The sequence below is a fragment of the Pogoniulus pusillus genome, chromosome 5, assembly GCF_015220805.1.
Source record: "Pogoniulus pusillus isolate bPogPus1 chromosome 5, bPogPus1.pri, whole genome shotgun sequence".
NCBI lineage: Eukaryota > Metazoa > Chordata > Aves > Piciformes > Lybiidae > Pogoniulus > Pogoniulus pusillus.
The window spans coordinates 34256915-34280304 of NC_087268.1; the positions used below are offsets into that span (position 1 = coordinate 34256915).

Sequence of the window (23390 nt, forward strand, 5' to 3'; positions counted from 1 at the left end):
CAAAGCTGCCTTCCTTGGCTGCTATAAACTGCAAGAACACACAGCTAGTACATGCTGGCTACATCCCGACATTTCCTCCTTAGCCTCTAAAGGCCAAAGATAACTGTGGTACAAAACAATTTGAGCATGCCTTACCCAGTAGGTAATATCTGAGCAAAATCTGATCCTTCAGATGCATGTTCTAATGCCAGAGTCATTTAGATTGCAAGAACTGACTGTAACAGGTTTTAGTAAACAGTTGGCATATTATTTTTGTCATCATGTAAAAATAGAAAAAATAGTTATATTTCCTTTTAGATATCACCTACAGAACACTGTCACAGAAAGTTCTCTATAGGGACTGAAGTTAGTGGTTCTGATTTTTCTTAAGGGTGTATTTTCCACAAAAAGTCTTGCTCCACTGCTAATTACAAAATTAGCAAGAAGCTTTCAAGAAATTAGATCAGGATGTTAAGTAACTAATGTTCCTTAAATAAAACTCCTAATTAGGACACACTGCACATTTATCTACAATCTAGACCTAACGAACTGCCCAAACTCTCCCTTTCTAGCTGACATCCAGAACACTGCCAGAGAAACATTAAGTACCCACAATACTCTCTTCAGGAAGTCACCTTCATCTGACTTACACAGGTACAGGCAACAATTCCTGTGTCGACCCGCTTGAACTCCAAAGCAGATAAGCATAGTAAAGAGAGTCATATCTAACCCCAGAAGGGGATTCATCTCTCTCTTGATATATATCCAGGGAGCCTGGGCATTTGCTCAGAATATGCTTCTGTGAAGGAATTTAGCTGTGGGTACCGTTAAAATATAAAACTTTCAACACTATCTGGTCTTCTTTCCTCCTACAAGAGACTTCTCAGACTCTAAGATAAATGTAGTTGGATAGACGCTTTTGTTTTATTACACCTTACAGAACAGCACCTGACACAAAGGCATCTCAATTGAGAATTGATCCACAGTGAACTACTTCTATACAAACAACAACAGTTACAATTCCTTTATCGCTCACTTAGCTAAGACATACTTCACTGCTTCAAAAAAAAACAAAAACAAACCAATGACAACCCAGAACTATATTGACAACCCACACATCCTGCAGTCTTTCAAATGTTCTGTGTCTTATTCTAATCTCAAAACAAAATTATTCATAGTCTCAGAAAAGCAGATACACAGACACTGAGGTATTAAATAAAATAGAAGAAAAGCTTTCCACCAGTTTATTTCGAGTACAGTGAATACTACTTTATGTGACAAAAGAATTTCTATTTGTATGGAACACTTCACTCCCACTTTAACACTGACCATCATAAAAAACTATTACATCTTTTGAACAAGCACTATCTCTCAGTCACCTGGATTTTACTATCTCCTGTGACTCTGTTTATAAGCTTGCACCACAACTGCAACGTACCTCAGAGGCATACAAAGAATCCTTGCATGCATGCCTTTAGGACAGAGATCTCATTATGGACTGGAATCACATCCCTCAAATACCTTTAGACAAAAGTTTGAACAGTAGCCTCTCATCACCAGACATATTAATGTGACAACCCAAATATGCCATTTTAGCAATTTTCTTTGAGTGAGGAAAAATAACCCTTAAGTGACTCACAGTGTAACTTCAAATACCTTTCAGCTGTTTTCAATGTATTTCGGAAGAATTCGTATTTTCTCTCCAGAACTTATCCTTTCTCCCACCACCTTAGATGACAGTTGTTTGTAGCTAAAAGCACCAAAACAATTGGTTACTGTACCACCCATATTTCTGAGTCAACAGAGGTGTCATCCTTGCACTGCTGGGGACACATGTGATCTCACATCTCTCTGAGGCTGCTGATCTTAACAATTGATAACTCAGACACAGTATTCCACAAGAGGAACAAGCCATTTTTTAGCATGTCTGAAAATGACCATCTACTTCACTATGTATGATCCAAAAATCACAGTTATTTTAAACAGCCTATGAAGCCTTGTTGTTGGGATTGTTTAATTTACATTTTGAATCTACCTTTTTGTTTAATGCCATTGCACTAGCCCAGTGGAAGCAAACACATTCGCTATACTCATTAGAAAAAAAAACCTCAGTCATACTATTCCTACAGCACAAGACAGTGAATTATCTTTTAGTATTATTTTTCTCCTCATGCACCTATCAAGAAGCTCAATTATTTTCCAGTGGATATACCCAACTCTCTATATTCTGATAATATCGGAGACAGACAGACAAGCTCTGACTAAAAACAGGTTGGGGTGTTTTTGTCAGAAAAAGAAAGATTTGATGAAACAAAAACCTTTCTCTGAACGTTTTTGCAAATGCAGGATGCTATTGTGGGGAAAAACAGGATGACCACAGGTCTCAACTACATTACCAGGAATCTGAAGCCTAGAAACTCAACCATCAAGATATGAAGCGCAGGCCTACACTTCAGGTGACACAGCTTTCATGATCTGAAATGTTTTAGGGAAGAGGAAAATCTTTCCCTCACCAAACAGACATAATGCTTGCAAAAACAATTCCAGGATTTAGGGAAAGTGTTATTTTTAAGCAAAACACTTACAAGAGATGGAACAAAACTCCAAATTCATAATCCAACCCTCCCTTTCCTGGCTGGAGAGCAGCCCTGATGAGAGGGACTTGGGGGTGCTGGTAGACAAGAAGCTCAACGTGAGCCAGCAGCGTGCACTTGCCACCCAGAGGGCCAACCAGATCCTGGGCTGCATCAGGAGAAGTGTGGCAACAGGGCCAGGGAGGTGATTCTCCTCTACTCTGCTCTGTTGAGACCCCACCTGGAGTACTGCATCCAGTTCTGGAACCCCCATTACAAGAGTGTATATGCTGGAGTGTGTTCAGAGAAGGGCCACAAGGATGCTCAGAGGGCTGGAGCACCTCTGCTATGAGGACAGACTGAAAGAGTTGGGGCTGTTCAGTCTGGAAAAGAGGAGGCTCCCAGGTGACCTTACTGTGGCCTTTCAGTATCTGAAGGGGGCCTACAAAAAAACTGGGAAGGAACTTTTTAGGATATCAGGTAGTGACTGGACCAGGTGGAATGGAGCAAAGCTGGAGGTGCGGAGATTCAGACTGGATTTGAGGAGGAAGTTGCCCAGGGAGGTGGTTGAGGCCCCATCCCTGGAGGTGTTTAAGGCCAGGCTGGATGAGGCTCTGGCCAGCCTGATCTAGGGTAGGGTGTCCCTGCCCATGGCAGGGGGGTTGGAACTAGATGATCCTTGTGGTCCCTTCCAACCCTGACTGATTCTATGGTTCTTTTCTGTATGTGCACACCAGAAATACAAACACTTGCAGGCATGAAACAGAACAGGATAGGCTGTATGATTAGACATATACATACATATATATATATATATATATGCACACACACACACGGACGTTTATCTGACATGTCTCTTAAGAAGCCAAATGAATTAACAGCTAGGCTTGGCACCACATGAAACACACACCTTTGGGAAAACTAACAAATCTAACTGCAGAGGTTAGAGTTAGATGCTTGCCAGGGAGGTTCTTTCCATCTTACTGAGCAAAAAAACCTATTTGCCATCTTTTTCAGAAAAATGCAAAAAATTGTATTTCACATGAACTTGGCAGAGTCTTAAACCAGCAGGTCTGGCCTACAAAATGGCAAGTATCTCCAACAGCTGCTATTGTTGACAACATATCACAACATGATATTCCCAGACACCATCAGCTGCATCCCAAATTATTGTTAATTTTGTGCAGGATTACAACATTTTTCTATGTTCATTAGCTACACTTGTCTTAATAAGTTAGTAGCACAAAGATAGAGTGGAAAAAGTCAGGCAGCATGTGAGTGATGTTTGACAGAAACTGATCAGAAAGGCAGTAAGTGTCAAAATGCAGGCTTAACTTGAGATAGTATTTACTGACTGACTGGATGAAGTGGTATGGGCCCATACTAACCGTTTGGGTTGTGGGGTTTTTTAGGTTCTTTTAGTTGGATGCTTCTGGGGTTTTTTTTTGTTTTGTTTGTTTGGGGTTGTTTTAGTTTGGCTTGGGGTTTCTGTGGGTTTTTTGTGAGGCAGATGAGAAATTTGATATTTTGTCACTTTTTACCCAACTGGACAAAACAAATCACGTTTACAAAAGCAATAAAACATTACTCAGACTGGAAGATTATTTTCTGTTGTAACTCACAACTGAACACAAAATTGTGTGTACACATATATTCAGACTACACATTTAAGCACATATTTTTGGGAAACAAATTCTAAAATCACTCCTGAAATAACTTGTTGGTTAGGACTGTCATGTGGGACAGAAGAGGCTCATGCTCAAATCCATAATTTAGCTCATTAAAGTGGCCCCTTATCTCATTGTCAGAGTTTCCATGTGCTAAGCTATGAAACCACTCCCTTCCAAAAGAGGAAAAATGTGGGTGAAGCTGTCATTCTGGCTGTCATTTCAACCCAAAGACATTTTAAGTCAGCTTTAGCCAAGATATCTATTTCTGTTGGCATGATTTCCTAAGTACGGTATTTTATAGGTACCTTCAAACATGGATATGAATTTAATGTGGTTTTACAGAAGTGTGTGCCAAATGCCTTTTGTCTCATCAAGCTGGTTTTAAACACCAGTACTAGCAGCATAAAATGCTATTTCAAAGCAGCAGAATAAACCATTGTTTCATGATCACAGTATCACAGTATCACCAAGGTTGGAAGAGACCTCACAGATCATCAAGTCCAACCCTTTACCACAGTGCCCAACCAGCACTACAAATTTCAAGCAATTCAAGCTCCATTTAATTTCTACTGTACAATTAAAGAATATGCTATACCCTGGGTAGATTTACTTGAATAATTCTGTACACTTCCAGTTGAAAGTATTGTGATCTCTCAATTGAAAGGTGTTCAATATTTATTCATTTTTTACATTAAATCTACATCAAACATTATTGCTAGTACTTGTAAAGATTCAGCTCACAATGGAAAAGTACTACAACAGAGACAAAGTATACAAAGTCAGTTTCAGTATGGAAATTTTGAGTTCTGGCCTAACCTATGCAACACTAGACAAATGGTTTTCCCTCTGTTCCTTCCTCTTACAAATTGCTTACTGTACCTGTGTCATCCCTCGAGGGCAGGGACTGGCTTTCTCTTTGTATATAATGTGATTTACAGATGGGATTTCTGAATGCTGCCACAACACAAAATCACTGCAACAGTTCAGAGCTCTGCTCTACAAATCACCGTAATCCCACTCTTTACTGGTACTTTTAATGGCATCCCTGCTGTTCCACGACAATAGACCAGTCAAGAGAACTTGTCCCATCACTTTGAACCTAGTGTAAACACACATATATGCACGCGTAACACACTTTTGTACCCTCAGGTCAGATCTTAGATGCTGGCAGTAAGACTAAACATGTTCCATTCTCAGCAAAAGGGAATGATTTTACACCCACAAAATCATTCCCAAACTAAAACTAAAACCTACTACTTCAGCACTGCCCACTCACTTTTGGCAAAACTACTGATGGTAGTAAGTCTAGCCAGGGCTCTGTAGGCAGAATACATGGGAGAATACAGAGCTCAAGAGAACACGCTCTTACAAAGATGTGGAAACAGAAGACAAGAAATCACAACCTGCCAGAGATTCAGCCCAGAAACAATCCACAGCAGGAGACCCCAGTTCGAGACCACACTCAGGCCTCTCTACACTGCTGCAGGGCTGCGGACATTCTCAGCTTTACAGCTGGAACAATTTCGACTTTGAAAGTTTCCCACAGAAGTTCATAAACTCACTGAGCAAACACCTAAACTAGATCAACCCCTCCTATTGCTGAACAAATGGGATGATTCTGGCACGGTACTTGGTATCTTCCCAGGGCGAAGGAAAAGGCATTGTTTTCTCCACAACCAGCCTCTGAGGGCAGCAGGCTCCCAAGGCAAGCAACCCCAGCCCTTTCAAGCCAGGGCTTTTGGAAATCAGCCTCACGCACATATGCACAAGCTCCGAAATGCTCACTGCAAAGCTCGAGGCCCAGGGAGTCCTCTGACCCATGACAGGGGGACACCATGAGCTCAGGAGCCACCTGAGGAGGGCTGGTGGTGACGAGCCTGGCACAAAACATTGCTCTGAAACTCTTCTTTCACCCATTTGGGAGGCATGCTTCCACAAAGCATTGGGATTTAACCGACTGACACTACCAATGAAAGAAAATGTTTATCAGAGCGCTCCCATCCAGTTGCCTGTCAGCACTAATTTACACCAGTGAGGTGGCAGGCTTGCATCAGCATCTGCCCAAATGGGGGACCCGGGAGGCTCAACAGCGTGTCCATAAGAGGCTCATTTAGGGAAAAGCGCAAATCTAATAGAGCCAAGGTTAGTTTGCTCACCTTCGCGAACTGCAAGAGCGGAATGCAACGGGCACCTCAGTGACTCGCTGGGTCCCCTCCCTCCTTACATCGCCCGCTCCCCACCCGCAGCGAGGGCAGCTCCAGCCCCGCCCCGGACAGTCCTCACCAGGTCTGGCGCCGGGCTGCGGGCGGCTGGTTCAGGGCAAGACACAAAGACAGGTTTTGGGGAGGGAAACCAACCAACCAACCAACCAACAAAACAACACCGAAAACCAAACAAAAACCAACCCAAAACACATTAAAAAAAATAAACACAAAAAACTAAAACCGCACACGCAGAGAGACTGACAAACCCCCGTGCACGACGCGTCTCCTCGTCAGCCCCACTCCCGACGGCGGGGCAGCCCCTCCGCGCTACGCTCCAGCCAGACACCCGCCGCGCTCCTGCCCGGGGGCGGCACTCACCTCAGAGGGGACACGGCCTCGGCAGCTGCCTGTGCTTGGAGAACGAGAGTCGTCTCCCCGCCCGGTACCGGGCAGCCGGCGGCACGGCGGAGAGAGGCGGCGGCGGTGCCCGGCACAGTGGCGCACTTCCACTTTCTCTCAGGGGTCTTTCTTCGCTGCACCGTGTCGTGCCCAGCCCAGTCCGGCTCGGCTCAGCTCTGCTGCGTCGCCTCCGCCTGCCTCCCCCAGCACTCCTCCTTCCCTGCCCCTCGCAGACGCCCCCCCCGCGCTGTGCCTGCCGCGCCGAGGCTGCCGGGGGCGGCTCCCTTCCAGCGCCCCGCCCCGCTACCTGCCGGGTCGCCGCGAGGGCTTCGGGGCGCTGCGGTCAAGGTTCGTCGGCCCTACGCCTCCAGCCCTCTCACCCCACCCCGGGCACAGCTGCGAGCGCCTCTCGTATTCCTGTTTCACGGAGGCTCACCCGACCCCTGAGGCAAGCCGCAAAGGGTTGTCGCTTTTTCATTTGGGGACCTGAATTTCCCGTCCTGTCCACCCCCCATTTTGGTCAGCTACCCGAAGGAAGGGGTCGCAGAGGCTGTCGTAGGTCACAGCAGTGTAAATGTAGTTCATCACAACAAAGACACACTTGATTCCTTGCTGGCACGTAATGCCCAACAAAAGGGAAGCGCTAGGAATGCCGTAAGTATCACCCTGTGAGATGGAAGCAAACCCGACGCTTCGTGTAAGGTTCGTAGTTAGGAAATAAATGGCAGGCTGGATGCATCTATTTCTGTTCTAGTGTTATGAGCGGTTTGCTCATGCCCCACTGCTTTAGTGCTGTGTGCTGGCAAGAGAAAAATAAACCCACACACAAACACAACAAGCAATCAAAACCCAAAACATAAAGGCAGCGCAGCCACAAGTCCAGGTGACAGAGAAGTTTTTTGTCAGCTTATGAAGTGGTGAGACTGGCTGTCTTAACAGGTTTTGCTCGCAGGTGCCTAACTTTTAGCTAAAGTACATATCTATTGATGCACATCAACACATGTGTTTTCTGGAATTAACTAGAGACACTAAAACCTACGTATTACCTGACCCTGCACTTGGTCTTGAATGGTCCCTCCTTAATGATGGCACCTGAACTGACTGGAGTTTGGTTGAAAGGGGTATATGAAGCTGTCTCTCAGCAGTGATCCACGTCTAAGTGTCACACTTGAAATTCACGCAAGCTTTCCAGAGAAACGCAAACTACTAATCATGAATCTGACCATAGCTAGCTTCACAGGAGGTGTTAGGAGCTTAGTAACTGATGGCTGAACATTACTGCCCAGTACATGCAGGGTGTTAGGAACAGAGCACACTCTTTCCTCTGGAAGCTGAATTGGTACATAGCAGATGCGAAGGATCCATGAGCTATGAATGGAAGGAGAATCTTGTCTCTAGTTTTATGATTGGGATACTCAGTTAAGAATTGTCCTTCAAAGATATTTTTTTACCCTGATGATGCACCAGCAGGGAGCAGAATTTATACTCTCATGTAGTCTCATGCGGGTTAAAAGCTTGTATGATGTCTTCTGGCCCCTGGACTTTGAGTTCTGGATACCTTCTGGCCTAACAGTGATGGAGTATCCTATTTCCTTTTACTACTTTTGTAGCTCAGCCTTTTCCATTTTCTGACTTTCCTGAATTACTAAAGTTGCCCATAAGCATCCTTGTGAAGATTTCCCAACGGCATTAGAACCTGTAAATAAACCTTAACTACTTCTGTATATAGTATGGGGAAGATAAAAACAATTCTATTTTTTATAATTCCTGACTTGGCCAATTAATCCCCAATCAAATAAATATAATTTATAAAAAGCTATGTTTGGTTTTTTTTTTTTCATTTCTATTGGTTTGCTGCCACACAAACATATACAATTCAGTTTTTGCAAAACCACAAATTAGAAGGCAACCAAAAAAATCTCTACTATATATATATATTTGAGATTAATATTGTTCACTGTAGAAATTGTTAGGTATGACTTTGGATCAAAAAAATATTAAATTGGGATAAAAAACTTCTGTAATGATGAGCTAAGATCACCCAATGGTGTTAGCTACAACTGTTCAAACTCCAATATGGCCAGAATGTGACTGAAGCATCATTTCCAATCTGAGTGCAGTCTACCAAGAATGCTACTGCAATTTATTCACTCATTCGTTTATTGCTAGTTATGAATCTAAATTGCTCTCACATTTGACACTAACCTGCAAACAAATGATTGCTCCTTGCTTCTCCCCCAGAGAATACCATTATACAGCAGTTCAGAAAATAAAACTATGAACAGAAGGAACTTGAAAGAAGTTGGAGTTGTTGTCAGCTAGCTTCTTTCTCTAACCTACTGTTGGGGGAAAAATGTAGTGTGAGCCCATAAAGTATTTTTACATGTAAAACGTTAGAGAGCAGCTGTATGAAGACATGGAAATTCCCATGGCATGAGCTTTACCAAAATGCCAAGCATGCCACTGGAATAGCATGACTATGAGCAGCATTCCTCCTCAGATGTTTTTGTTTAATGAGAAAAGGAACTGAATCTCTGTGGTTGTTTTGCGGCTCTCCTCCTATATTCAAGCAGATTGGCTTTCACTTTTTCACTTCATTTAACAGACTAATATTTTGTCCAGATCAATTCAAGCTAAAGATGTTGCTAACCCTACACTTTGCCCTGCATATTTTCAACTTGTGTGTTTCTTTTAAACTTTTCAGAAATAGGATTTCAGCTATGAACCTTGCAGAGAGAGGGGCATGACATTGTCTCTTGTGTTCCAGGCAGCTACGCCACACGCTATGTAGATGTGTTGGCTGCTTTTCTACAGAACACTCATTTGTAGAAGAAAAACTTCTGCTAAAAGCTTAGGTAGGAGGTGTGAATCATTGCCTGAAAACTGGGAGACACTTTATTCATGCAAATGCATGGGGTGAATTGAGGACAGTAAAAGGTTTCTAGACAGACAGAACTGCAGTGTTGTCAGAAAGGAAAAGGGGGAAAGCTGAGTGAAAGAAGACTGGAGTCAAGGAAAGGCTGAAGAGTACCCACATTAAAGACTACTGTTGTTAAAGCATCAGAAAAAACAAAATCAGGAAAACAGAAGAAGGAACAAAGAAAGGGAAAAGGGAATGGAGAAGAAGTGTTCCTTTCAGAACAGAAAACATATGTTGGGGCATTTGTTTGGTTTTTTGGGGGATGGTGCTTGCTCTTTTGGCTTTTTTTTAATACAATACCACATAAACCAATAAACACCACTCTGAATTGCTTGTAGTGAATAAATGTCTTTGCTAAAGATTTTCACCAAGGTTAATGAAACATTATGAAAGTTAGTCAAGGAGAAAAAAATTACCTCCATTAAAGTGTGCATGAATTTCATAGTATTTTTGTGTCTGCCACTTCAAATTATACTCATGGATGTTTATTTGTTTCTCAGATAGGACAATGGCCTAATCAGGTTGCTTTCTTTCTCCAGCCCTGTTAGCAAATTCATCAATAAATACTGGCTTTCCTATTAAAATACCTATAATCTAACCTTAAGACTCATGTAACATTTTATTCCTGAAGTGAACTAATTACAGTATGGGGTATGACCTTTTTATACTGGCATAAGCAAGGCAAATCAAAAAGAAAATGTCAAAGTTAATTTCACGTGCCATATTCAAAGGTTTTCTTTGAATCAATAGTGCAAAGCATAGCACAAAAACACACAGTGCTTTCACACTATGGATTTTTGGTGTATCTGGATCCACTCTGCAGAATGAATCAGATGCTAAGCTTGGACAAATCAACAAAGTCGTTGATTTCTATTTATGGGTTTGCATTATTCAGAGTCTGTAGTATTTTAATATACCACATATCTTCTTAACAATTAGTTTAGGGAAGTACAAGACTGGGAATATTGAATCAGCTACTCACCTTTGAATAGCAGCACATCTGATCTGAATTTATGACTCCATAATGGCCTATAATGCTTTTGGCTTACCTAGAGCTTCAGCTGCTTGGTTAGAGTTGCATTTTAAATATAAAGTCAGATGCCAGGAGCTTCTACAGAGGGAAATATGTTACAATGGCAGGAGTAATCACTCAGAAAACATAACATTTGTGCCAAAATACTAATTTCAGACAACCACTACATAGATTCTTGCTACTTTCATCAGTATGTGAGTGATTTACATACTGGGGTGAGGAACACAAAATCATTTGGAAACAATTATTGAAATCTTTATGCTTGCAATGCTGCAATGATATTTGCATTTAGCTTTAGCACATTGACAATGCAGCTCCATTTATTTTAAAATCTTAGTGCATCATTTTTAGAAACTGGTATTTTGAGGGGAACTTTTTATTCATTGGAATCCAAACCAGTTCCTTAATACCACCAGCTCAAAATAACATTTTTGCAGGAAAGGGCTTCTCAAAAGAAGGATATGCAACAATGCAATCAGGGAACTATAGAAAATAGTAATGTGTGCATCCTTATCCTACCAGAGTAGGTAAATGTATCTGGTTAAAATGAGAGGATCTGTTCCTCACTACTCCAGTGAGGATTAACCCCCAGTCTAAATAAGGCAGACTCACAAACTGAGTATGCATTTCTGACACACCAAGCAAATGCTCTATGTACTTCTTGTTCTTCATAGTTCAGCCAGCTGAACTTTTACTTCACTGCTCCCGCTCTTTCCAAAGGTTTTACATGCCAATGAGAAAAGGGAGTGTTTCTAGCGTCTCAAGATGTCTGAAGGATGGGATTTTGATTTCCTGGATCTCTCAGAAATACTGAATGTTTAAATCTGGGTTTGTAATACTCCTTTTCTCATATCACTTTGTCAGTTATAAATGCTTTCAGACAAAAAAAGTCATTATTCAAATTTATAGGAAAGTACCTAATCTCCCATGCATCAACCTCACCAACTCTTCCTTCTTTCACAAAAAGTCCATGTCTCACAGACTCACACATGAGAACAATGCCTTCAGTCATCAGTAATATTCCTCCACTTCATAGGAAAATCAGCTGGACTGTCTCTACTCACTGCTGATCAATATCTGTTAAGACTGCATAAACTTTACCTGTAGTTTGATCAATAGCTCCATATCTGCTGAGAATTCATAGTCTGGTAGTAGGCTGAAACTGGCTTTGCAAGGGTTTCAATGTAGCTACTGGGATGGAATAGATGGAATTATTATATAGAGATAAAAATATTGTTTTGGAGCCTCTATCTTTTAGATTGGGCTAAAGGACAGGGAACAGAAGTGTTTCTTGTAGAAGTGCCTCAGACTAATCTACTCATGCGCCCAGGGAGGTGGTGGAGGCACCGTCCCTGGAAGTCTTCAAAAAAAGACTCGATGAGGATGAGGCACTTAGTGCCATGGTCTAGTTGACTGGATAGGGCTGGGTGCTAGGTTGGACTGGATGATCTTGGAGGTCTCTTCCAGCCTGGTTGATTCTATGATTCTATGTGTTTGGGGACATCTACTACCAACAGAGGGAGTGATTCTCAGTTGTGCCAGCAATGATTTAGTCAAAATTAATCTCACTTCTAGTGTCTGTTTTGTTTAGGAAAACAAAATATTTAATAGTGAGCTAGCCTAGTTTTTGTCCAATTATAAACAATATATTTGTCTTATCTTCTATTAAATATTATGGTTTAACGATTAATTGAAAGCTTTGTATCAAAAGAAATGGTTTGCTAACCACTTTTACACTCAAGAGAAAAATGAAGCAAGAACGAGTTCAATTTTTCTGACAGGTTTTGATTCCTAAAATTCTGCCACTATCAAAAATGGTATTTTACCTGTCATCTTGGACAAGGGAATGCTTTTCTCTTCATTTTGTACAAATAGAACATATTCTTATTTGAATTAACATTTCAGTAGAGAAAATTTTAAACACTTGAAACAGACAAATTCCCTAGACAATTTAAGCCCCCCATTAGGCAGAATAAAACATGACCTTTCCATTAGTTTTACTAGATCTCTGACTTTGCAGACAGCAAATAATCCCTGTTCAAATGTCTTAGTGGAATTAAAACAGCAAGTGGCAAGGATAGAAAATTCAGATTTAGTTACATATGCAAAGACAGCTAAAGATGTTTTTTTTATACTTCAATGTGGCAGTGTCAAAGTTTAAAAAGACAAGATAATGTAGTCAAAATCTTGCAGAGATGAGCAAGGTCCCCCTCAGGTAGTAGCTGCCAACAGGAAAACATCATGCGGTAGTGTTGACATGAAGGGTAGAGATAGGTTGATAGCTACAGAGGTGTCTGAGCATGGACAGGTGGGATCTGGCCATAGGATTGGAGTGCAGAATAAAATTCATCCATGTCATATGGAGGATGTTACCTCCCTCCAAGTTAGCTTCTGCAGCAATCTTCATGCATTAACATGCTCTGAGGATTTTTTCCTGAAATAACTTCAATATAGGGTTTTTTTTTGTTTTTTTTTTTTTAATTCTACAAGAGATTCTTGGCATCCTTGGCTGTATCTGAAGAATCTGAGTCGGTGAGTTCTCCACTTTAGATAATGGATGGAGTCTCAGAGCAGAAATATATGGAATAAAATCATAGAATAAAAGAGGTGAAAGAGTCACGTGCCAGTGTGTGCCAATGGCATCTTATGCCTCCCAGAAATCCACATCTATTTCAGGAAGGCATTCTATGATCACAGGAAATTTGTTAGATCTGATGGCTCGTGGTCCAGGATGAGTAGCTTTATTTAAAACAAAACAAACAAAACTCACTGTGAAACAAGGAATATAGAATACAGAAGTTACTTTGCCACTTATATAAAAAAAAAAAAAGGATCAAAAGTAACCAGTGTTACTCTTTACACTTCTGTATAATACTCTACTTCTTTTCATGACAGCTTGCACAGATGGCAATATGAAACCAAACTGGTCAAGCATTGAATCATGCTGCCCAAGGAGGTGGTGGAGTCACAATCCCTGGACATGTTCAAAATCCTCCTAGACACCAGAGAGTTGTGCTGTCAGTCAGAGAGACTTAGACAGGCTGGAGAATTGGGCAGGGAGAAATTTAATGAAGTTCAACAGGGGCAAGTGTAGAGTTGTGTGCCTGGGAAAGAGCAATCTCATGTATCAGTATAGGTTGGGTCTAACCTGCTGGAGAGCAGTGAAGGGGAGAGGGACTTGGGAGTCCTGGTGGATGGAAGGATGGTCATGAGCCAAAAGTGTGCTTTTGTGGCAAGGAAGGCCAGTGTCATTCTGGGGTGTATTAGAAGGGGTGTGGTTAGTAGGTCGAGGGAGGTTCTACTTCCTCTCTACTCTGCCCTGGTGAATCCTTATCTGGAGTATTGTGTCCAGTTCTGGGTCCCCCAGCTCAAGAAGGGCAGGGAGCTGCTTGAAAGAGTCCAGTGCAGAGCCACAAAAATTATTAAGGAAGTTGAACATCTTCCCTACAAGGAGACACTGAGGTAGTTGGAGTTTTTCATCTTGGAGAGGAGAAGACTAAGGGGTGACCTGATTAATGATTATAAATATGTAAGGGGTGAGTACCAGGAGGATGGAGCCAGCCTCTTCTCAGTGATGCGAGTGACAGGACAAGCAGCAACATGCAGAAATTGAGGCATTGAGGCATAGGAGGTTCCATGTGAATTTGAGGAAGAATTTTTTCACTGTGAGGGTGACAGAGCACTGGAACCAGCTGCCCAGGGAGGTTGTGGAGTCTCCCTCTCTGGAGATAGTCAAGAATCATCTGGATGTGTTCCAGTATGATATGCTCTAGGTGATCCTGTTCTGGCAGGCGGTCTGGACCAGATGATCTTTCAAGGTCCTGCCCAGCCCCTAACATTCTATGATTCTATGACATGGCACTTCAGGATATAGTTTAGTGGGCATGGTTGTATTGGGCAAAGAGTTGGACTTGATGATCTTGGAAGTCTTTTTCAATTTGAAGGATTGTATGATTCTGTGATTCTAGTTATGATAAAAACAGAAAGACTTTAATTGAGAAAAAAAATGGTATGGAAAATTACAAGTTTAAGTGGCCATATTTAGGCATCTCTGTTCATAAATAAACTAGAGAATAAGTCTATGTGTTCAGGTGTGAATTTTAAAAGGCTGTCAATTATATAGGAGAAGTATGTGTCAAAATCCACACCATCAATCCCTTTGTCATTGTGGAGTATCACAATCCCAGTATTTATGTGTAACCTCAGCATCAAAACCAAGATTCTCAGCTTTCAAAAGCAGTAAGCTGTTTAGCTCTAAATTTACACAAAGACCTAATTTGGACAGCCTTGTTTGTAGGGTATGTCCATTAACGACATATATTATGTTACTGGAGCGTGGACTAAAATGTCTGCTTCTTTTAAATCTACTTAAGGCTTAACACCATCAAATTCAACCATAAAGGTAAAGAACCATGCTATATAGACCTACAGAGAAAAGTAAAGTTTATACATTTTCAAGTAAAGCTATTCTGGAGGGGTGTTCAGCAAATTCAGTGAAACCAATCTCCAGCAGGTTCGTTTCTATGTCATCCTTGACTTCCATTCTTGCAGCCATACAGCTGCGCTCAGTGTGACAAGGGAAACTTACTTTTGCTTCTGTGCTCCTTCAAGCTTTGACAGGCATATTCTATCTTTTCCTATTTTTGTGTGTACATAGGTATGGAAAGGGAAACCAAAAAGTTGTCACAGTATCACCAAGGTTGGAAGAGACCTCATAGATCATCCAGTCCAACCCTTTACCACAGAGCTCAAAGCTAGACCATGGCACCAAGTGCCACGTCCAATCCTGCCTTGAACAGCTCCAGGGATGGCGACTCCGCCACCTCCCCGGGCAGCCCATTCCAGTGTCCAATGACTCTCTCAGTGAAGAACTCTCTCCTCACCTCAAGCCTAAATTTCCCCTGGTGCAGCTTGAGGCTGTGTCCTCTCATTCTGGTGCTGGCCACCTGTTGCAGAATCGTGTCCTGTTGAATGCTTATCCTTGACTTGTAAGTGATTAAGAGTCCTTCACCATCATGCATATGCCTCCCACTACTGTATATGAGACATGAAATTCATAGATAAAGGAGTTACAGAAGGTATCTAGTTTCTAGGCTATCTGTGGTTCCAGGTAAGATTTGCTGCCTTCTACAATTTCACCATGTTCCCTCCCCAGTCTAAAGTAAATGCTCGGTTTTGTGCTATCACTTCAGTAACAGAGTATCTGTAGAATAGGTGCAATGAAAGTCCTATTAAAACTTCAGGTTCATATAATAACAGCTGTGCGGATCCTTAGAGAACAAAGAGTTTATAATTTAGAATACTAACTATTGGTAATGATGAAGAATGAAGTAACTTTGAGTGAACAGAAAAATATTTTAAAATGTAAATTATTTTTCCTATAAATAAGTTTACCTGTAATGCTGAGATATCAGAGAACAAAAAGGGAAAGAAAAACTTTACTTTTTATTTTGCCTTTACTTTTTTACCTTTACTTTTTCTTTTGGAAGTATGATAGACAGATATGGCATCCCAGCCTTTTCCTTAGCAATAATAATAAGGAAAATAAATATGTGTATGTGTAGATAGCAAATAGATGTACTTACATGTCTCCAGAGACCTACTGAGGTGAAATGGTTAAGTCATGTTTAACCAGAATGTATACTTAGTGTTCTTTATCTCCCTGGAACTTGTTAGCACTTTGAGGAGCAATTCACTAAGAATGAATAATACCATGAATGACATCAGCTTCCGCCAACATGCAAGAGGTTACTATGGTAATGGGGAAAGTTTTTCACAGTACAAAACAAGCACCATACTTGATATATTAGCCAGCCAAAGAAAGCAGTCACATATTAACTACAGCATCTTTCTAATGAATAGCCATTTATGCAGCATGCATGTTAGCAATTCTGCTGAGTTCCTCTGAACATCAAACTGTTGGCAGTTATATTGAAAAACTTGGCAGATTTACAAAAGTGTTAACATTTTGTTTTCAGCAGTTTGTTGGCTTTTTTTTTTCCTCTCAGAGCCCATATCTTCCGCATATTCAGAGTCTTTAGCCAGTGTCAACCAGAAAGGTCTCTGATGTGAGCTTAAATGTACTCTATGTGCACACTGAGAAGGCAGGGTGTTCAAACCATGTAAATGATTCAAAGCAGACTTTTTATTTTTGTTTTAAAATTGTGACAGAAGAACAGATAGCTTCTTTGTTAGATGGTGCTTTCTTTTTTATTTGCTCACTACACTGTTTAATCCACAAAACATGGTAGTATATATATATATCATGGTGCAAAAGCCAAAACATCTTGAAACTTTCAGATTGCATCAGTGTGCTAGTTTGAAGCTAGCTAGAATGTTTTGGTGAGAAGAACTAGATTACAGGCTGTGAAAGGAAAACAATGGTGATGTCTACTTCCCTCATAGGCTTGCTGAGATGTGCAAGAACAAGAAATAAAAACATAGATAAGCACTTCTGCTGCTGGCAAGCTTGGAGCTGCATCTCTCTTGTAACCTCACCCCTCTCTGCCCTTTCTTTGACTAATCCACTTTGCTTCCTAACCTCCTGGCCAAACCTCCATTCTTCCTTGAGACTAGAATAAGGTTGAGAGGGGTAGGGGGAAGGTGAAGGGGTGGTAGAGAGCTCCTCCTGGGGACTCGGGTTTCTGGGAGAGCTGTTGTGTTTCTGTATTACCTTTTAACTTGTATATTTCTGTATATAACTGCATATACTGTAAATATCTGCTTGTATATTGTGCTAAGCTGTAAATAATAAGCTTCATTCAATTTCCAGAGCTGGCTGAGTGTAGTCTGGGTGATTTCCAAAGTGTAGGTGGGCAGGGAACACCCAAACCATCACAATCTATGCACTTCATATATGTGTGCACTGTGGTGCAATATATATATACACATGTGTATGGTTGTTTCTTTACTGGATCAAAGCTAGCACAAAAGTAAACCATTTCAATATCCTCTAGTGACAGAAACAAAGCAAAACAAAAAGGTTAAAAAAAAAATCTGAAAACAATACAAGATATTATTTCCTTGCTCCTTCCACAATGACTGCTTATTTTGAATATAGTCTTATTAACTCTCCTTTCTTTGTTAAAAGGGATGCTGAGAGATGGGGAAAGAAGAAATCAGAGAACAGTTCCAGACCATTGATTCTAGGAGTTTGCTGGAAGATATCTGAGGTTTGCTACTGATGTTGTTTACTGTAAACCTTGTGCCTGAGGACTCAGGTCACAACTGAAGAGACCTTCACAACATTCTATGCTTCATTTCATTTCCCTTGCCAAGGATGAAGGATTGCATAGAAAGTACAGGAATATACTTAAAGTGTATCAATTTTCATGTAATAAAATGTTCCTGCATTCCAGGAAAAAAAAAAGAGTAACTGATCTTGGATTCTGTATTCTACCACCTGTGTAAGTACATTTTGCCTGTAGATGCTGCCAAATACATACATCTAAAATGCTGCTGAAATTAAACTCCGCTTACCAAGTCTTCCTGTGTATGATCATTCCATCATTCGACCTGTTGTTTTCATAGGCATGAAAGTTTGTTCCAATTCCACATCTGCATTTCTTATCAACCTTTCAAGTGAGATTTAAAAATTAATTTTAAATGTAAACCACCGATTTGATGATTTTTTGCATATAAATTACTGTCACAATCAGAAAGAATATTTCCTATTCTAGAATTTGAATCCTGTCAGCTCTGTACTTTTTGCTACAGATTTTCTAAGGCACAATCCATACTGGATATCTGCACTATGTATTTTGATACTTCTTTGGGTATGTGGTGGGTTAGGAACTTTCCATATGCACACAATTGGAATTTACCAGACTAGCTCAGACAGCTTGGAAGTAAGATGAAGCTATATTTACAGCAAAGCAAAAATTACAAGTATATACAGACAATATATTTACAAGTATTTATAATTATATACAAATAAGAAATACTACAGGAATCCAAACTCCCTCCCAGACAAATAAATCTGCCCAGGACAACTCAAATCTACCCTTTATTTCTCCCTCTACTTTTCCAGGCAGGCAAACAAAATGATCAGCAAAGCTTATGTTGTTTTCTGTTAGCTAAGATTAGTGGAAATATATTATAGTGGAGTGAGTGGGAAGTGAATAGATCCAATGTCCCAGATCAGAGTAGTGCAAATGATGTCATATGACTATTGGGGAGGGGAAATTAATAAACAATATTAATCAATTAATTTTGCTATTCAGAACTCTCACCACCCCAACCACTAATTTTAATAATATTTTGGTTCTTACACAGTTATGAAAACATTCTATGGATAATATCTAGATCTAGTAATAACCACCAAAATAGATAAACATTAATTGAACTGGAAGAGAAGGTTCCCGCAGTCAAATTCCGCTTGCCCAGTAGATGGGCTCAAGGAGCAATTTCTGCTCTATGGCAGACGTCAGTAGAGAAATTACAAAGAGGCATTTGAGCATTTACTCACAGATTATTATTACCCACTTACGGGGAGCTAGCCACAGTCCAGACAGTGCCCAAATGCTTTCAGGGGACTCTGTCTTGTTGGATGGTGAGGCTTGAATCTTCCTGGCTTCGGGGGAAAGTTCACAGACAATCTCTGACCTTGTTCTCCTGGCTTCTTCTGGACGATCTGTGTATATGTCCAGGGATGCTAGGCAGGACCTTCAGGTGCAGAAGGCAGATGTGGTGCAGTCTCAGCACGATGTCATGCTGGCCACACAGGCCAATCGCGTGCAGGCATCCAGGGTCTGCTCCTCGTAACTCGCAGCAGTGGAGTTTACCAGGCAAGCAATAAGGCAGTGTGCAAGAGCAGCAGGGCTGGGCACAGCAGAGAGAGCAGGCAAAGAGCAGGGAAGCAAAAGCAGGGAAGCAAAAGCAGGTTGCTCACCTGCCTATCTCCTTTTATCAATGTGGGCTGAGATTCATTGCCCTTTGGACGCAGAATAGCCGAGCAGGATTGCAATTAGCCAAACCTTACCATATTAGGCTAAGCCACAGGCTCACTTTTCCCTAGTCTGGGAAAAGCACAGGCCCTGCACTAGGCAGGCACAAGCTAAGTGTGCATACCTTGCACCACAGGACCCTGGGCAGGCCAGACTCTCTGGCTCAAGGTTCTTTTGTGTCCATTTCTCACACTTGCGCCTCTGGTGGAGCAGAAAAGCATGCCTAGGCAAGGCAGGACATGCATAAGCCTATTTTGGGCCTATGAGGCCTACCACAACAATGACATCAGCTCAGCTCTAAGAACAAAGTTAAAGAAGGAAGTGTACCCATGATATTTGTCCTCCAGAGAAACCACTGCATGTAGAAAGCTCTGCTTCCTGAGACTGACCAGTCTGCTGATGGGAAGTAGAGATTAACATCTCTTTGCTTCCACAAAGAATAACCAATAATGATGAGTACAGTACCTGGCACTGAAAAGAGCTATTCACCAACAGTTACCACACGGTATTATGAAAGATAAGTTACCTAAGAATTTTCCTATCCTTGAAATCATGTCAACAATAATTTCTTTCACTTGGGAGCCATTTTTAAATTTCGTTATTTTTATGCTGAAAGAAATAAAACAGAACAAAACAAACCTAACTCGAGCTTAAGAAGTGTTCCAATGAAGAATACAAAGAGGAATTCCTCACACTACATCATTCTTCCTTGCCATGCTGGTTATTTTTCATTTGTGTTATCTGTCACAGTTGGTTTTCTGGCTTAGAGCCTAAAATGTAAAGTTTCTTTTTTTTTTTTGCAATCAAAACTGGATGTTATATATAATCTGAGTTCAATCTACAGCAAAAATGAAGGTGTTTCAGATTTTCTGTATCCCATTGCTTAGGACTGTTACAGATTTTAAAAATATATTGTGCAGGTAGCAGGTTCTTGGTTTTGTTTTGGGTTTTTTTTGTAAAGTATTGAAATACTAATTGATACATAGACAGCTGTAATTATACTACCAAGAGCTACCATAACAATTTACAGCATTTAACAAGACGAGTTCAAAAACAACATGACTCTACTTCTGCTTTAACAGAATTCAAATGAATGAGCAGAGAAAGTAGTGGTATCAAATGCCATGTAATTTTTTCTTGTTCTTTCATCAGGAGAATGATCAACATGAATTATTTATGTTGGCTGAGCAAGTAAAATCAGTCTCATTCACAACAGTGCACAGGTGACAAAATGATGATAATTTCTTATTGCCTGCCCTCAGTCATTTTTCAAATACTTCCACTTAAGAACCCACACTTGTGAGTCTGACCCTGTTTCATTTCCATGTCACAAGATGTCTGTAAAGGTGGCCTAACAGGACTTTTGAATGCAGGTGTAATTTTGAATTTGCTCAGTTGAGGCCTCCACAATTTTTTCATCCCTCAACTCTATCACACAACTACCAAAGCAGTCCTTTGATGACTACATAATTTCACATTATGGAGCTTGGGCACTGCTCTAAGGTAACTGGGGAAGTGATTATTTTAGGCCTGGAATTTCAGAGAGTCATCTTTCACTCCCCTTCCCCTTCTCTACCCACTGTTCTTCACTTGAAAGCATCTGATTTGCATCCACTGTGCAGATGCTTACAAACCTACCGTTGCTTTAAAAACTTCATGGTTACAACAAATTCACATGCTATTTCACTTATCTGTTTTATTACCTCTGTATTTCATTGTTGCTACTTGCAGTCTCTTCTTTCCATCCTAACACAGGAAATGCAACTGCCCATTTGAGCCATACACACAAACACGTACAGACATCAGATACTGTCTCACTTCTGAATCTGCTTTTCTACTTGAAACACTTCACAAATGAGATTACTTGACATGAACTGACATTAGATGAAGAAGATGTCAGATGAGTAACTGGAGAGAAGGAGAAGCAACAGACACTAGCTATAAAATCTCACCGTATTTCATACAAAGTTTGTGCCTCCAGCAGAAGACAAATCATTGCACATTAGAGCATTGGAGAGGAAAGCAAAGATGAATGTGGGAATCAGTTTCTGAATGTGTCTTGAGACTGATTACTATCTTATAAGTAATTCACAGCAGGCAGGATACACTCTGCAACTCCTAAGCAGAGATCAGAGCTTTGAATAGGTTCCAAACCAAAAAGAACTCAATAATGTAAGATTGACCCTTGGGTATTCAATGGCACAAAGTTTAAAGAAAAGGCAAAAAGCATGTGGAAGAGGATAAAAGCAAAACGAATTATGTTGAACTGGTGATGAGACAAGAGCTGGAGAAGCATGGCTGGGAAGGAGAAGGGGACATGATGTTCTCAGGAAGCAAATTCCTATCTTGCTATTATGACTAATAGTCACAAGTTTTAAAGTTGTGAGCTTTATACCATTTCAGGATGCCCTACTGGAGGTAACCATTTCCACTCAAAACTTTTATGAGAACAATATATTGTTTGGCTTTTTCCTCTCTACCTGAATTTTGCAATGTTATTGACCAGATTTTTTTAAATTATTTTTTGTAGACTTCCCTTGGGCTGTCAAGCAGCACCTACAGAATGAGACTGGTGTGGTGCTAAACTTTTTAAAGCATGTCTTCCACTAGGGCTGCAGGAATAAAAAGCTGTATTAGTAATCAAATAACTAAGGACTTGCAAGCCACATTTCACACGGCTGTTTTAGTGCCAGACTGAAAACTCTGACAAAGAGCTTGCTGCCACACGGTACTGCATCTTTGCCCTAGCTTGAATTTTAAACAGGAATCCTCCAGGTAATAATGAAACAAGTTGAGAAGCAGTCACATGCTTAAGATTTAAGCACAAGCAGTAACTGAAAAGCCCAGTTTATGATTCTTTCACCCCAGGTAGATTTCCAGAAAAGACAGAATTCTGGGTATGTCCCTGCTATCTTATACCCCAGATAAGGAGGTCTAGTCTGGTCTCCTGGATAGGAACTTTCTGAAAAACTGCAGTTTCAGTTTGGTAGATAAAACAAAATATGTGAGGGAAAAAAAACAACTAACAACCAATAAACTGTTCTTACTTGAACTCTCCCCCCTTGCAACAAGATTTTAAAATTTCATTTTATGTGAATTCTTGCCTTGAAATGAAATCAAGAATTCTGAAGTTTGAGATCTCATCTAGGTTCTGGGAGACCCAGCTTCAGTGCTTACTTTGGATGAGGGAATTTAATTTGTATTTGCCAACTAAGGATCCTAGCCATCACATTCTTCCTAGCTTGAAACTGTTCTTCCTTCTTTTTTTCTTAGAGGTGCTCTTCAGACTTGTAAAATCCTCTTGTTCTGCTGACCACATCCAGCTGCTGAAGGCTGCCTAAAAAATGGTGGTTCTTGTTAAAAATGGAAGAGTTAATGTGGCCTTTCCTTTTGTAAAATGATTGAGCTTGACATCATGGCTCACAAGACTACACAATCTAAGCCCAGAAGTTAATCAACCGCGTTAACTAACTGCTCCCAGGTCCATGCCAGTTAGAATTGCATACATTCATGCGTGTTCCCATCTGGAGCAGTTTTTTACACATTTACATCAGATTCAGATGGATCTCAGCAGTAACAGTGGTCTAAAATCAAGAGCGAATTTCAAAAACTGTATTAAGCATTTCTTGCGGGTGTGGGCGAAGTTTGGCATACACTACAGGGAGAG

The 23390-nt window shown here is 40.8% G+C and overlaps 1 protein-coding gene across 2 annotated transcripts in view; it reads right to left on the reverse strand.

The window, feature by feature from the left end:
• MYO16 (myosin XVI) overlaps positions 1–23390 on the reverse strand; it is a 438909-nt gene that overhangs the window by 412270 nt on the left and 3249 nt on the right. The window contains exons 2-3 of one of the 2 annotated variants that reach the window (XM_064143767.1): positions 18258–18352; positions 6805–7491 (exon numbers count right to left, since the gene is read on the reverse strand). The gene's annotated coding sequence lies outside the window, so the exon portion shown is untranslated. The remainder of the gene's footprint in view (positions 1–6804; positions 7492–18257; positions 18353–23390) is intronic. The other variant, XM_064143768.1, reaches the window with a different exon arrangement.